Raw genomic sequence first — 17138 nt, 5'->3', positions numbered from 1 at the left:
CCATTCTTAATGACACCTCTGTTGTTATTTTCTCAATAGCCTTGTTAATTCTATCTTCTATTGTGCCCTCGTCTTGCTCCATTTCAACAAATTTAATCTTCTCTTCACCACCTGAAATATCAGCCAATTTCCCAAATTTTATTTGCCTCAAATATTTTCCTTTAACACTGCCTCCTATAACAAATTATACTCCAAACTTTCTTTCCCTAATCTTTTCCTGTCAAAAACGCTACCCGCAAAGCTCCTGTCACAAGGCTCTAATAAATCCTTTCAACTCCGTCGATCTTCTCTTCTCAAACGTCGTTGCTTAGCAACCGACGCTCATACGGCAACACCAAAGAGACATAAAGTCTCAAAACTCCTCGCGCAAAGTCCCTCCTTCATTTCTTCTACACGACGAATCTCAGAGACACGGGACACGTGATCAAACCTGCACTCCAGACCTATCACGCGAGACCCTGAAGACACGGGACGCGCGTCATCATCACCACATCAGACCTTCGACGCGAGACTCGGTAGGCACGCGAGCACTCTGCTCACTCTTACTTCAATTTTCATCCCGCGTGCGTAGTGCGCAATTCAAAACTTCTAACGTCCAAAATTCAACCGCTCCACTCACGCATATCGCGTACCTCGATTAAACCCATTTCCTCACATATGCGTTCAAACAATACTTACTTGAATTCTTTTCTCTGCTAAAATCAACTTAGCACCTCATCTTATATAACGCTAAATTCATAGCTGCCAACATGCCAAAAATAGAAATAATGCTGATGTGAAAAACCATATTTTGTTAAACTGCACTCCTTTACAAAATAAAGCCTGCCTTTCTGTTATTCTTTTAATCCTCTTTCCATCAAATAAAATTGTTATACTACAATAACATTTCCCATATATAATTCATTACATTTTCACTGCCCACGTTCATCATACCTCCAAAACACTCATTTTAAACTTTCCACAAGTATTCTATTCTCTTCCACTATAAATATTTTCCCAATTTAAAGTTATACTTATCTTTTTGAGCAGCAGCAATAAAAGAAGGGAGATATGTTGTGGTGGAGGAGTTTTGTTACTATTGGAATGTTCTTAGAGATTCTGAATTCTTTATTCTAAGAACATGGTTTTAGTTTTCTTGTTGCTGCTGAGTGGTAGCAATAAAGGATTTATTGCATAATGTTGGCCTCCGTGTCGTGCCATAAAATTACTATTATGATTGTATTTATTACCATATTTTAATGCTGTACTGTTTAAAGGCCATTGGTCTAAATAAAAACCTCTTTGATAAAAAAAAACTGTAAATGGGAACAATGGGCTACCTCTTTGAAACATGCCAAAACTGATTTAAAAAAAAAAATCAGATGTCTGATTCAGCTCTGCTTGTACCTGAAAGCTGGGAAGATGGTGATTTTAACACAGCAAACCTTTTGTTGATTCAATTTTTAGGAAAAAGAATTTTCTGCTGGCACTTTTAGCCTATTTTTCCCCCCAAAATGTAAAATGATACAGTATTTTTGCCATTTCCTCACTCTCCTCCAGGGAAATGCATAAATCATGGGTATCTTAGAATCCTCCACCATGTTGGAAAAAAGGATGCAAATTTGGTGTGGATACCTTATGTGCAAAAAAAGTTATGGAGCCCTAAGCGCAAACTACCCCAAATGAACAAAAAGGGCTCAACACTGGAGAATGGGGAGGGGGGCACCAGTTAAAGGGTTTAAATTCTTTTCTGGGCACTGGTTGTTTGATTATTTTTCAGATTTGTTTACACACTGTTAGAATTGGGGTTGCTGGTTGGTTAGGGTGTACACCTAAGCCAGGCATAATTTACAATTACAGTCATGGTAAGGGAGTTACACACCCAAGGTAACCCCTGCTCATTCTCCTGGTAGCTTGGCAGAGCAGTCAGACTTATCCCAGAGGCAATGAGTAAAGTGTTTGCGCAACACACACACCAGTGACACACTAGGCACACCACAAAAAGAGACTCCACACAAGGTTATATAAAAATACCCTTTGTATTATTTATAGTAACATATTAGACCACATCACATACATCACTTTGCCACTAGGCACTGGTCACAAACATGCATATAAACCACATGAGACCACAATTACATGTATCATTGTGCCACTAGGCATCACCCAGATCATAAATCACTTTGCAGTAAGTAAAACACATTTGACCACAATCGCATCAGTCCATAATCACTTTGCCAACTAGCATTGGTCATAACACAATAGGTACGGCAATACAATAAAGACATACATGTAGCCCATGTCATAAATAGGCATTTAAAACATCTAGATTATCAAAACAACATTTTTGTGCATAATGAACAGTTCATGACGATGACACCTGTAATCTTGTCACTGCAGGTACAATATAGACTGTTACCCCCGGCATCAGGAAATTTAGAGTGCAGGACCTCCTGCTCTCCTTTTCGGGACAATAGGGGTAATTTTCCTTAACAAGGATGCCCCCGTTGGCAGAGAGCCCTTACTTGGTCCTTTCGTATACCTAACTCATCTGAAGTGAAGCTGCCCATGACCGTGCGGTGCAGTTGCTGCCGGCAAAGGGGATTCAATTTTACAAAATAAATATCCCCAAGGCAAGTGTCAGGCTGTGGGAAGGGGTTTACCACCTACCTTAGCGGGGTGACATTTTGGGGTCCCCCACCCGTGGCCAGACTCTCCCGGTCTGTTCAGGGCCGCTGCCCAATATCATATGGGGAAGCTCCTGCAGCAGGCAAATGGAGCTGCGCAGACTTAGCTCCTTGCATGGCCTCTCACCATTCAGGCCGCATTCAGAGCTCTCCCTGCACCGGAGAACATCGCCCTCAGATAGCCTGTGTGGTAAGGGTGGTGAGCGTCCCGCTTAGCCTTGCACCCGGGGACTCCTCTGGGGGGGCGGTGGCCTTCGATGATGCTGCGCTCCTCCCTGGCTTCTGGGGATGTTGATGGGCAACTGGTGCAGATGCTGCTGGCTGCCTTTTGCTGGTCTCACTAGTGAGCAGCCGCACGAACAAGGTGTTGATCTATTCCGATCTCGGGCCCAAGGCAGTGAATGGGGCAGCGACCTCGGCATCTGCTTCCTTTTCTCGGTGCAGCCTTCCGGACTGACTCCAAACGATCGTGCCTCATGCCGGTACACACAGCATGGAGCCACTTCAGCAGAGCCCCAGCTGTAGTGTAATGGGTGTGCGCAGTACTATGCTGACAAGGCAACCAGTACTGCAATTCTTCGATGCACCGCTCTCAACACACACTGATCAGGGAGCAGAGCCAAAGGCACTCCTCCCAGGTTTTGACATGAAGCAATCAAAATGCGCTAGATAATTCTTTCAGCACTTCCTCAGCTGGGGATTAAAAATCTAGCGCTTCTACAGGCTTTCTTTGGTTTGAAGAAAGAAAAAGGTGAAGAACAACCCAGTCCTTCTTTGAAGTCATTTATCTCCCTGAGACTTCTAACAGGAGCCAAGCACACACAAGCCCTTGGAGATTCTTCACAAGCAGGATACCACAGTAGGGCCATGAGAGTGAGTCCTTTTCCTCCACCACAGACAGAAGAAGCAACTGCAGGCCAACCCACCCCTCACACAGAAAAGGCACCGCTTCTCACACAGTCCTTCTACTCTTCTTCTGGGCAGGGTCCTCTTGTTCCTTGAATTAGTCTAAAGTCCTGGGGCTTTAGGTGTAATACTTATACCCCAAAATGTCATTGTTCTCTTTGTGGCAAGGGTCTCTAAACCCAGTCCAAACCAGTCCTGTCCTCCCTGGTGCAGCATGACCACAGGGGGTGGAGACAGCATTCAGGGCCGGGCTGGGAACTGAAAGCAGCCCTGGCAAATTTTGCCGGAACAGCCCCCATCCAGCGCATAGCGAGTGAGCGCGCCCAACCGATAATAGGGGGGTTTGGGGGGTTCCTCCCCCCAGAAAATTTTGGAAAACAACAGACCAAAATGGTGAATTTTACAGCACATTTTTCATTACATATTCAATTGTATCAACTTTCAAAGCACAGTAATTAGTAGATGATGACCTTAAAGAGCACCAGGTTACCAGTGGGGGAAAAATAGTAGGGGACTGTGGGCGGAGAATCAGAGGGTGAGAATAACCCAAGGATCGGATCAGTGGGCAGAGCCAGAGGTGTGGCAAGAATGCGCAAACATCCCAATTTTTAGTATTTGTTTGGCATTTTACTGCCCAGTTTAATCAACCAATGTATACACATGATTATTTAAGGTTATAATGAGTTGTTGACATTAAAATACATTCACAAAGTGGGATATGCTTCTAATAACAGAATGTCCCAAATACGATAAAATGTGGAAGCACAAGCCATTTGTCGCCGAGCCATGGAGTTTCTGTCATCAGCACTTCTCCCTTTTTCCACAACAGCAGTTCAAACATGAATGGCAAAATATCCTAGTTTGCAAATGTTTTCTATATAATCATGGCTCTGCCGTATTTGCCTCATAATGCAAGATCTGCTGCATGATCTAACCATTTAAACGAATAAATTGTTTAAAGCTCAAACGTATCAAAAGTTAATAGAAAATGTGACTTGTGTTGCTGCGGAGTAGATGGCTTATTGCAAACGTTGACTGGTCACCTTTCTCACTACTGCATTTGTATGTTCCAATGGTACTAATGAGGGAAAATCTTTCCAGAGACTGTTAAAATGCGTACAAATGTCAAAAATAATAAAATATCAGAAAACATACTGCATTACGCTGCAGCCTTTTTTGAATGCATAATTTAGTCAACACTGCAGCATCATTTTGTCCTCCTTTGCTGCAAGATTCCAGTGCCCCAAAAGCTGGCAGCACATGTTAAAAGTGCTTTTGCATGAAGCAGAGACACTGTGAAGTTTGAGAACTTAGTCTGGTGTGCGTGCAAATCCTGCATTGCCGAGCCCTGATGAGTTGCAGTAACTACTTCTGAAACAAGGCCAATGGAGGTACCTATGCGTGAGGCAGACTGCACTGGTGGTGCACTGTGCATGAATGTTTGTTACTGCCCCCCAATGACCACCTCCGCCATGGATTCTCCCACTACCACCCTTTAACAGTAGCCCTCAAGTCACCATAACCACACTCTCTCTCAGATGCATTTAGGATAATCAAAGACTGGGGGAAAAACATAATGCTCTAATTTATACCTTGCAGTTTATATGCAGCTCTTACATGACAGTTAATAGCTCACTGTTCTCTGTTAGGATTTTAACTTATAACTGCAAGTAACAATAGGGTCTCTCTGACAAAAGCAGTAGCCCACTGACCTTTTTACATTATGTGCACTTGTACATGCTCTTTGCAGCAGGCACATTAACCCTCTGAGTTCCCTTTCCATGAGTCAAAACTTCCACTAGACAACATTTCGATCTCTCTCTAGGAAGAACATTAAACACCCGAGTCATCATGAAATTTTTATTGATGCCAAAAATTGCTGGCGGCCATGAAGGAGGCAGCAAGTGCTTTTAAAACCTTAATATACTTGCAAACATAATGCCTCCACCCAAAGTCAGCACCCAGTGCGGTCACACCGGTTGCACTGCCCTAGAGCTGGCCCTTCTCAAGGGTCCTGTGACCTCAGTGACAGAGTCACTGTTGTTCTAGGGTGTGCTGCTTCATAGGCCTGCCCGCAAGACAGGAGGTGAACTTCAGTATGGATTGTAGTGGACAAGCCTTAAAAGTTAAACCACACTTGCCACTGCTAGGGTCCACCTGCTGGTGCTAAGACACCAGGGCTTCAAAGGTCTTGCAAAGCCTTCTAAGGTCGAGCATGGGATTGTGCTCTCTCAGGAGAGTGGTCTGATGGACTGGTTATTAAGGCTGAACCTGGTTCACCAGTTCCAAATTCAGCAGCTCTGGCCATAGTGCCACATCCTCTCCCCCACTGAACACCATAATGCCCCACTGAGAAAAACTCACACTGCCTACAACCCAATTGTTGCCGGCTATAAACACCTGGATGCGGCTCAATTAAATGACGCACTAGAGAAGAACAATATGTGGCCTACAAAAAAAAAGTAACAACATCCTGAAAAAGCAAATACTTATAGGGAATGCAAAATTAGCAAACCATGTGAAATGTAAGCAGGAACAGCATGGTTAGCTTAGCGCTTTTACACTCACTATTCAGAAATCAGTGAGAGCTTTGGCCTGAAAAGTTGAGGACATGACTACAGGGCCCTGAAGGTTCCCATTTTAATGTCCATTGCTTATATCCTTACAAAATGTTAGCAGTATGGTAAAAAAGACCACATCCCGGGACGCAGAGCCGCAGTACACATTTTGTTTTCCAATCCACACATTGCAGTACCTCCAGGATTGGTGGACTAGTTGCAAGCCCAGGGAAAACAAAGACAAGACAACAAAAATAGCGCTTCACTGGCAAACTCTGTAAAAGTGACACTAATGTGTTTGGGTGTAAATAAAATCAATCTGGCCACCAATCAGTCTTACTTTATTTAGTTATTTTATCATATTTTTAACCTTTTATTCCCGATGCTGCACCTTGGAATTAAAATAACAGAAAAATACGACATTTCCAGCAAAAGTGTTTTTCCTTTTTGGATCCATTTCACAGCAATAAAAGCAAATAAAAGAAAGGAGAGGACAGAGACAGGGGACGCACATCGCACTGTGAACTAGACTGTCAATCAGCGCTGCACAGTCACTATGTCCTGCAGCTTTCAGTGTCAGGGCCGGGCTCTGCGTCGCGTGTCAGGCAGTAGGGGATAATCATAAATCTGTGCTGGCTGCAGTGCCAGGCCTGAGCCTGAGGCCAGCCACCACCTCGCTCCCTGCTCACATTCAAATTAAGCATGCAACAACAACAAACAAAAGCCAGTGCAGTACCACTGCGCTGCAGAACCGGGCCAGGGCCTAGTAGTAGCCCCCTTGCCCCTTCTTTCCTTAGGCCCCTTTTGCTTTTGAAATTTCTGGCCCGCCCCAGCCCGGTCGTGAGTCGCGCCCCCTGGCCCCAGGCCCACTGCCCAGACACTACAGTGGCACCACGCCACCCATGAATCAACAGATCTGGCCAGGAAGGAACAAATAGCATAGCACTCACCTGCAGGTGGCACTGGCAGACAGGGGGAATTAAATTATGGGGTGCTGAGCAGCCGCTCTCTTTCCAGTCCCTGTCTCCCTCTGGCCTCTGAAATGCCTCGACCTGCCTCGACCTCGCCTAGGCTCAGAGTCGGTGTCTGGTCACGCGCACTTTTTTCCCAATGCGCATGAGCCCCTAATGAGCCCTGCCCCTGATCATCATTACCACTCTACCAGGCAGTAGACCCTCACTCCACCCTAAAAAAAACTGCCGTGTAGATGCGGAAGCGGTGACATCTGCGCGCTGCGCGCGTCATCATCAAGCAGGGTCTATGATCAGGCAACAGACCGACCGCCGCCCGCCCTACTCATTATAATTTATTAAACAAACAACACCACCTGACCTGTCACCTGACCATGATGATCATTGATGTCATCAATGATCATCATGGTCAGGTGACAGGTCAGGTGGTGTTGTTTGTTTAATAAATTATAATGAGTAGGGCGGGCGGCGGGCGGCCTGCTGCCTGATCATACAGACTGCCTGCCTTGCAATGAAAATCGGCGGACACGTCACACGCGTCGGAGCACCAGCAAGCATTTTTGTGCTCACAGTCATCACCAGGCCAACGCCTCAGTCAGACAGCCAGGTGGCCTGATTTGTGCATAAATAATGTAAGTCAATGGTGGTCACTCACGCACTGTGTTCTGTTGTTGGGTCGGTCCAAATCGGCCCCAACAACTGAACCGGCCCCCTGGCGGAAAACCGGCCCCCACCCCAACCAGCCTACTGGGGGATTGCACGGTGCCCGGAATGACTAGTCCGGCCCTAACAGCATTGTGCAAAAGGAGACACAGCCTATTCAGGTGCAAGCAAAACTCCTCCCAACAGTCTTAATGCAGACCACTTCTATTCAGCCCTGCGATGAGACACCCGGGCAAGGCAGGGCACACCTAAACCCCCTCAGTGACTGTCTAGACTGAATGCACATCTCAGCTCCTGTCACTCATACACCAGACACTGAATACACAAACAGCCAAAGGCACATAGAATGGTAAAGTAAGAAAATGCCCACTTTCTAAAAGTGACATTTTCAAACAGAATTTAAAAAACACCTTTACCAAAATGTGTGTTAATAAATTGTGAGTTCAAAGAGCCTGACCTCCATTTTTCTCTCTTGTCCTTATGGAAAGATACACATGTAAAAATGTTATAGAGCAACTCCGATGATAAAACTTATGTGACAGATAGCCTTTCAATTGTGAGAAAAAAAACACTGGGTGTTTCACAATCCAGGCATGTCACACACACCAGTACATGTCCTACCTTTCACATACACTGCACCCTGCCCATGGGGGTACCTTGGGCCTACCTTAGGGGTGCCTTACATGTAAGGAAAGGGAAGGTTTGGGCCTGGCAAGTGGGAGCATTTGCCAGGACAACATAATAGTTTACAACTACGCACACAGACACTACAGTGGTAGGTCTGAGACACATTTACAGGGATACTCCTGGGGATGGCACAACCAGTGCTGCAAGCCCACTAGTAGCATTTGATTTACTGGCCCTGGCACACACCGTGCACTTCACTAGGGACTTATCAGGAAATCAAATATGCCAATCATGGCTAACCAATCATATCATAATTGTGCACGTTAGCACTGATCAGCAGTGGCAAAGTGCCCAGAATCCTATAGCCAACAAAAATAGAGTCAGAAAAATAGGAGGCAAAAGGCAAAAAGTCTGGCGATAAACCTGTCAAAAGGGCCTGATCTAAAACACACATTTTGGGAGATGTGAGTGATTCATTTTTTTGATAGCATTGTACTTGTGAGGATGTTCTTTCTAAGAAAAACAATTGATTTTAGGGTTTACATTTGTATATAAATGTAAATAGAAGAGTTGATTTAATTGTTAAAAATTAATTGGGGTTTAGCTGTATATTGTTTTATATTTCATATTTAAAATAAATAGTTGGACCGATGTGAACAATATTGGTTTATAGAGTACATATTAATATAAAATACTATGACTTTTTTACGGCAAATAAGTTATAATAAATAATAGAAGTTATATATCATCATCATGGAGCATATGGATTATACTTTTGGATTAGTTATGTATTAGTTATGTATCTCGACCATGTCATCCCTCAATGCCACCATGCCTACAATAAGCTTGTTAAATGTTTACATCTGCAGTGCTGAAGCAATCAGCAACAGGACCAAAACAAATAAAAAAACTCTCTATCCAAGTACACTATTCTATCCTGTATGTGGGAGAACATACCATTTGTTCTAAATTGTGCTCTTGCAGGCCAAATCAGGCTCTCTTCTATACTCTTGGCCCGTGATCATTGTACAAGAGAATTAGAATGTGGGAATGTTAGACCCCCTTTTGAAAAAAGCCATCCTTAATCCAGAGAACCCTGCACATAATCACTCTGATATGCTCTTTCCAGCCCTCAGGAAAATCTTGGAGAATGTTTTTGCATCACAAATTTCAATCTTTCTTGAGAGTTTAAATTATTAAACCAATGGTAGCGGATTTTCAGACAACACCTGGTACTGAATCCATCCTACTGACAATGGGAGAAATACAGCAAATACAGGACGGTGGCATTACTGCAGCCCTAATCTTTTCAGCTGCTTTTGCTATGGTCAATCATATCATTTTCATTGAGCGTTGAATTGAATTGGTTGTATGTGGTTTGATACATACATGGTTTAAATCCTTCTTGACTAATCACATTGATTATTGTGGAGTCTCACAGGGTTCCTCTCTGTCATCTTTACTTTTCAAAATCTACATGCATCCCGTATACCAGCTTATTCAATCATTTCAGTATAAAATACTTTAATATGCTAATGATACCCAAATAATCATCAGACTCAATCAGCTTTTCTCCAATTCAGTAAAATGATTAAAGAATAGCTTGATTGTCATACAACAATGGATGAACTCCAGCTTTTAAACATTAATTCAGGCAAACCAGAACTCCTACTTGTGCACAATAACCTAGCTCACTGGGGCAACGTCCTTTGGCCATCTGAAAGTACTCAGTCACCATCCACTTTAAAATATGCGCTCTTAGCGTGTGCTAATACCATTATATTTTCATGCTTATGAACATGTCAAATATTCAGTGAGATCCTTTCTTACATACCATCAAACAAACACTGCACTGCAGCACTTGAATTTATCATGATTACGTATTCTAAAAGTCTTTTTGTGGATCTTCTAGGATATTTAAACACCAAACTACAGCTCATTGAAAATCTGGATAAAATCATCAAATTTTTTAAGCCTCTCATTCTTTACATTGGCTACCTATTGAACAACGTGTGCTGTTCAAGGCCCTCAGCGTTGCCCATAGGATGTTCCATGGTTTATTGAGATCGGAGCTGAAGAATATACTAATACCTTGCTTACCCACTCACATCCTTCGATCTACTTATCATCTTCTGTTTTTAGATTAGAGGGCTAAGAAGGCAGGACCTGGTTCCTTTTCTGTCACCACTTGGTTCCTTAAATGAGGAACTCTATTCCCTTGTAAATCAGATAAATATCCGATCGTTAGACTCACCGTTAGAGCCTTTTAATTTGCTAAGCCTCATTTTAATTGTTTAAGCTTTTGGGTGTTCTCAATACATTTTTTTAAAGTAATTAAATGAAAAGAAATATGATCAATGTTATGATGTTTCACTATGTATACCTAATACATATAAATGTTTACAAAATGTTGCCAATTTTAAGTAAATACATTTAGACACTAAAACTAACTCCCTGCCCCTCTTTGAAGTATACATTCCCCAATGTTTGTAGTACTGTAGTTAGAATAGGAAAGCTGCCCCACATGCCCAGATATATGTGATGTCTCCAATGTTATGTGGAAAGGGTTTTAAATAATAAACCTGATCCTCCCAATTTATACAGTTTTCTAAATGTATGTAGCAATGGAATAAGTACCCACATATCTATATATAGACCACTGAAACAACCAAGGGTTATAGTGACGGTATAGTTAGGTTTTGAAATGAGATAAGAACTAATGTTTAAAAACTGAAAATCCCCTGAAACACACCATTTATAGTTTAGAGAACTAACTATAACTAGCACACCTGCCAAGCTTTGATATGACATAACATATCACATCACATGACATATTAAGTGAAATCATTGATGACATCATTCTTTGTGCACTCCAACTTTTGTCATTCAATGGTACAAGGGAGGTGGCAAATATGAATAATTATTAGACCACTTCAGGTACTGGTGGCAGAGGTTTATTTACAGGAACCCCTTAAGGCTGAAAGTGATCAGACTTCGTCATCCATAATTCTGGAAAGATGCAAGTCCTGTTAAAGAGCTAATAGAGCAATGTTCTGAGTGAGTCAACATGAATCAACCCTAATATTAGTCAAGGGTGGGGAGAATTTCTGTGCGTATCACTTAAGAATAATTATTAGCATATTAATAAGCTAAGAATAAGTGGGATTTCCACAGTCAGCACTTTTAAGTCTAGAGATGCAACATAACAAATTTGAATAACAAGTAGTCTATAATGTGTACTTCAATGTTTCAAGAGGTGTGTCAAATTAGGTTGTATTTCTGCAACTCTGGGCACTGACCAATAAATGGAGTAAATTATACAATTACATGACAGGAGTGATAAAGGAAGAGGGACCCGATTCATGCAGTCTGTTCTCAATAGCCATTAAGGGGCACTTTTTACCCATGGATGATTATGGACTTTATTTTTCATAACTAAATGTCACAGATCTAGGAACGTTCTAAATGGATGGGAATGGTTGAGTGACCTTAAAAATCCAAAGAAAAGAAAAGATGATGAACACACAGAATAAACACTTTAGTGAATTGACACAATTTTTTCCACAAGGATAGGCTTTATTAAGATACATAAGAAGCACGGAGGCTGATAAGTTGAGCAGTATTTGCTGGAATGTAAGGCGAATGAATAATTCCCATAACTGAACAGCAGTTAGTGATTTTTATTGCTCACACAAGAACCACAGGTAGTTTGCCTGCTTGAAACCCATATTGCATATAAAGATAGAAGAGTATTGAAGCAAATGGGGTTTAATTTAATGTCCTGTACCATACAGCAGATATTGTGGGGTTGCTATGCTCGCTGAATATAACATACGTCAGACTCTTAAAACCGTAATTGATGTGAAGGGTAGGTGGATTGCCCTATAGTTTCAGATTAAACAACACCATTTTTTTTTGTGTAATTTATGGGTCCAACACTGATGATCTTACTATATTCAATTCTCTCTCCCTCAAACTAGTTAATTGGTTGGGCAAAATGGTATTAACTGGGAAATTTACCTGGATTCAACCAATCAATTAACTACCTCAATGAATTAACAAAATACTTGATCTAATTCAGAGATTTGTGCAAATAAACAGGTGTGGAGATTTCCGAAGGGAGATACAAATGAGTTGACTTATTTCTCACTTGTGCATTGGCATTGCTGATGCACAGACGTAGCATTTATTTGATGTAATATTATCACATCGCCTAGTATTGCAATACGCCCAATGATAGTTTCTGATCATAATCCACTACTAATAGATTAGGATATCAGGGATCAAAGTGATACTAATAGGAGGCGGACTTTTGACGGAATCATGCTGTATATAAACAGCATGATTCAGGAACTTCTTAACTAGGCCTGGTAGAAATCTTAATTACCCTGGAGTAATCGGAGTAATTTCAGTAGTTACACATTACTCTTGCGAAGCAAAATTACTGAAATTATGTGACTACACCATCTTGAGTAATTAAGAGTAATTTGGGGCAAAAATCCTACCGCAGGAGCCCAGGAACAACAAACTGAGAGAGATCGAGCATCTGCTAACTACTGCTGTTCATGTCCTGTAGCATTTTCTGTTATTTTCCTAGCATAAAATGCATCTCTGGCCCATTTTGTACACCAGAGTGCATTTTGCAGTAGGAAAATAGTGCGCAATTCTGTATTATGTTTCTCAACAATTACGCATAATTATGAGTAATTTCTCAGTAATTGCTAGTAATTATGCAAGAGAAAATGATGACAGTTACACCCACCCCTATTCTTGGCCATAATCTTGGCATGGCCCCCATTCAATATTTTGGGATGCTCTCAAACATGATATGCATGGGATCACGATTGCAAATAGGATTAGAAAAATAGGTGAATAAGAAGAATTACTTAAATGATGTGCCTTAGAGATCTAGCGTGCAACGTCAATTTGCAAATTAAAAGCCAATGAAACAAATTTATAGGCAAATCATTATATTTTGGCATCAAATTGACAGTCACTTGAGTAAAAGAGCAGCTACTTCATATCGAGGTCGCAGGTGATCAGAAATTGAATATGACAGATATATTGGTCACCACTTTACATATAAGATTAGAGAGAGAAGGAATGATACAAATATTACTGGCCCTAAGGATGAAACAGGGCAAATGGTCCAAGAATCTGAGACTATTGTTAGACAATGTATTTTTTTTATTAGAAACTGTTTATAAATTACATTTACTCAGCTCTGGCTGCTATCAATGAATAGATTGAAGTGGAGCGCCACACTTGGAGGAAACAGACATAGTAATGCTAGAAACCAAAATCGTACAGCAAGACCTTAAATGGAGGAATATGCTGCCCCAAAAACTAAAATCAGGACCAGCGAGACAAAAACCTCAACAAGAGAAACCAAGGAAAGGTGCTCCTGAGGGGTCTGTTATGTCACCCAGACTTTCTATATTATTTTTTAATGAGGGCAGCTCAGCCACACTATGAGGGTGTCTAAAATAAAATTATGCTCCGTCGGTCTTTATACAGAGCAGATGAATTATTTGTACTATCGAACCTTAGACTGTTAAATGTCTCCCATCGATTCCAATCATCATGAAAATGTTTTGGTAAAATCTTCTGAGAATGAGGGCCCTTGTACCAGAGATTTAAACCCATCATTCAAACCATTCATGTACACAGGAATATAAAAGCGAGATACAATCCGAAGAGGGTTGTATAGAATGGCCCTAGTTGTAGAACTTGTTCAAACATTGTGCACAGTGGGTTAGATCATCATTGCCCTAGCAATCCTGCCCATAGCGTTTTCTAATGACGAGTGCCCCACTAAAAAAATTCACAACAGCATTGCAGATGTCATTGGAGGCCAATGAATACAAATATCCCATGCCTTTTCTATATGTACAGAGGCATTGCTTTCTGAATAGTGGCAGCAAAAATCTTGCTCTTGTTGTTTGGTAAAGTGCACAAAATAATGTAAAGTGCAAAGTGCTTTGTTTGGACAAGCTGTCACAGGGGCATGGGATGAGTTGAACTGACCACCCTCCTTGACATGGAAATGGTGCCCATAAGTACACTGTGCCTTACCGAAATCTTGTCAGGTAAAATCTATATCGTGAATTAGTTCTAAAAACTATGTAAAATTGTAAATGACTAGCCAAAGGACTATCCCCCACAGGACACATCATTCCAAAATGTTCCTGCGGCTGCCAGTGACGATTGTTAGCAATGATAGAAACGGCCATTTTAATGCTGTCTTTGGCTTTTGAGGTCATATTCGCTAATCAATTAAGGTGCTAAGATCTATGCCAAGGTATTAGCAATGAGACTTGACACAGTACAAAAAATGAGTTAGCAGTGTACAACCTGGTTTTATGACCAGGTGGGACACTACTATTCATATTAATAATGCTAATGCTTTCTTTCACGCTGCCAAATCCTTTTATTGTCATCTAGGAATGATCCTGCTTGATGCAGAACAGGTTTTCAACCGTGTCATCTGACAATTTGTTGTCAATGAAGTTTAAGATGGGGTTTGTCAAAATATTGCTCAACACATTCAGACATTATATGTATGTCCTGCTGACAGCGCAGCTCTGATGGCAATGGTTTCCATAAAGATGTTAATCACTTGGGGACTAGTCAAGGCTGCACTATCTCATCAATGCTTTTTGATTTGTATTTAGAACCACATTTGTGTGCATTGATCCAAAACTCTACATTAAACCTGTAACTTTGTATATTGTCAGCATGAAAGTCTGCATATGCTTATGAAATTGCACTCTGCTCCACTAATGTAGTACAAACCATTGAAACAGTAGAAGAGGAAGCAGAGGCATCCAGGCAAGTTTGCGGAAGTAAATTACATTCTGGCAAGACTCAAATCTTGCTTAATTACAGACAACATATCACAGATTCATGGGTGGTACATTCGTTGCTCACATAGGGATACCATGTTCTGTTCTGGGTATTGTACCCTGAACAGAACATTGTAGCCCTCTGGAAGTACGATCGGTCTGGGCACCTGCTTGTGTATGTCAATATAAATAAGAACGGATTACCACTTTTATGCAATTGATAAAGCTCTGTGAGCAACGAATGTGCAATAAAGTTGTACTGTAATGAGAGAGAAAAAAATGGACCTCGAACTGCAACGGTACACACGCCTTCACTCTTTCTCATGAATGTCCCAAATGACTTGGAGCAAATTGGAGCGGCTCATTTTTTCACAGGGAATCGGTGAGGATCTTTTGGTAGATGGATGGATGGATGGATGGATGGATGGATGGATGGATGGATGGATGGATGGATGGATGGATGGATGGATGGATGGATGGATGGATGGATGGATGGATGGATGGATGGATGGATGGATGGATGGATGGATGGATGGATGGATGGATGGATGGATGGATAGATAGATAGATAGATAGATAGATAGATAGATAGATAGATAGATAGATAGATAGATAGATAGATAGATAGATAGATAGATAGATAGATAGATAGATAGATAGATAGATAGATAGATAGATAGATATAAATAGATAGATATGTATCTATATATATATTCACTGAAAAAACCATAGGTTTCAGGGGTGTTATAGTTAGCTGGACTTTTCACTTGTACAAAACCATTGAAATTCCCCCGTTATAGTTAGTTCAGCTAACTATAACTCGCGCGCCCGCAATGCACTGCTGATGACGTCACATATTACATCACTCATGACATGGTCAGTGACATCACTCATGACATCACTGATGACATCTCAAATGACATCACTGATGACATCACTGATGACATCATCCAGTGAATGTGTGTTTTTCTGAAAATTAAATATGTTTTATATATGTATATCTCAAGGTCGATGGAAGAATAAATGGGTATATAAGTGTCTAAATAGATGATTTGTTTTTGAAAAATTGATTGTGTAACTGACTGATTAAGTGTATCATAGTGAATACATGGCTTAGTGAGTAATGTTTAAATATGTAAATATCTGTATCAGTCTCTCACTTTGTGTATAAGTGGCTGCATGGGTTGGTGAGTAGCTACATGGGTGTCTATATAGGTTATTAGTTGGTTTTTTGAGTATCAGTCTGAGTGTCTGCATGGTTCGGTGGGGGGTATTACGTAGTGCATAGGTGCATGAATGAGTGACTCACTGTTTGTATGTGTTGAACACAGCATGTGTGCAGGACTGTATGGGTGGATGAGTGTGTGTATGGGTGAGTTAGTGAGTGAATGACTGTCTCAATAGTGTCTTTATGAGTAACTACATATGTTTTAAACTAGTATATGTGACTATTGGTGTATATATGTGAGTATATGTGAGAGTGAGAGATTGAAAGAGTTCCTGTATGAATAAGTATGTGTTTCTATAAGTGATTGTTTAAAAGACTAAGTATGTGTAAGTTTCCGTAGAAGTAAGTGTGGTGGTGTGTGTATAACTGTATATGCAAGTAAATGTATGTTTGATTCTTTATTAGCATGAGTGACTATGTGTGTGAGTAACTCTATGGATGAGTGGCATTGTGTAACAGGATGTATAGGTGCATGAGTACATATGATGAGTGAGTACATGTATGAGTGACTGTATAGGACTGTTGGTGAATGAGTGGATGTGTATGTGGATCTTAGAATTACTGAAGAGGTTGTTGTAACTGGTATTGGTATGTCCATTGTTTTGAAAATTTTAGTCTCTATTTTTGAATGTGTGTATCAAAGGTTATATTAGGGTGAGAGGAGGTCTGCCACT

The sequence above is a fragment of the Triturus cristatus genome, chromosome 5_2, assembly GCF_964204655.1.
Source record: "Triturus cristatus chromosome 5_2, aTriCri1.1, whole genome shotgun sequence".
Taxonomy (NCBI): Eukaryota; Metazoa; Chordata; class Amphibia; order Caudata; family Salamandridae; genus Triturus; species Triturus cristatus.
This window is presented reverse-complemented; position numbering follows the sequence as displayed.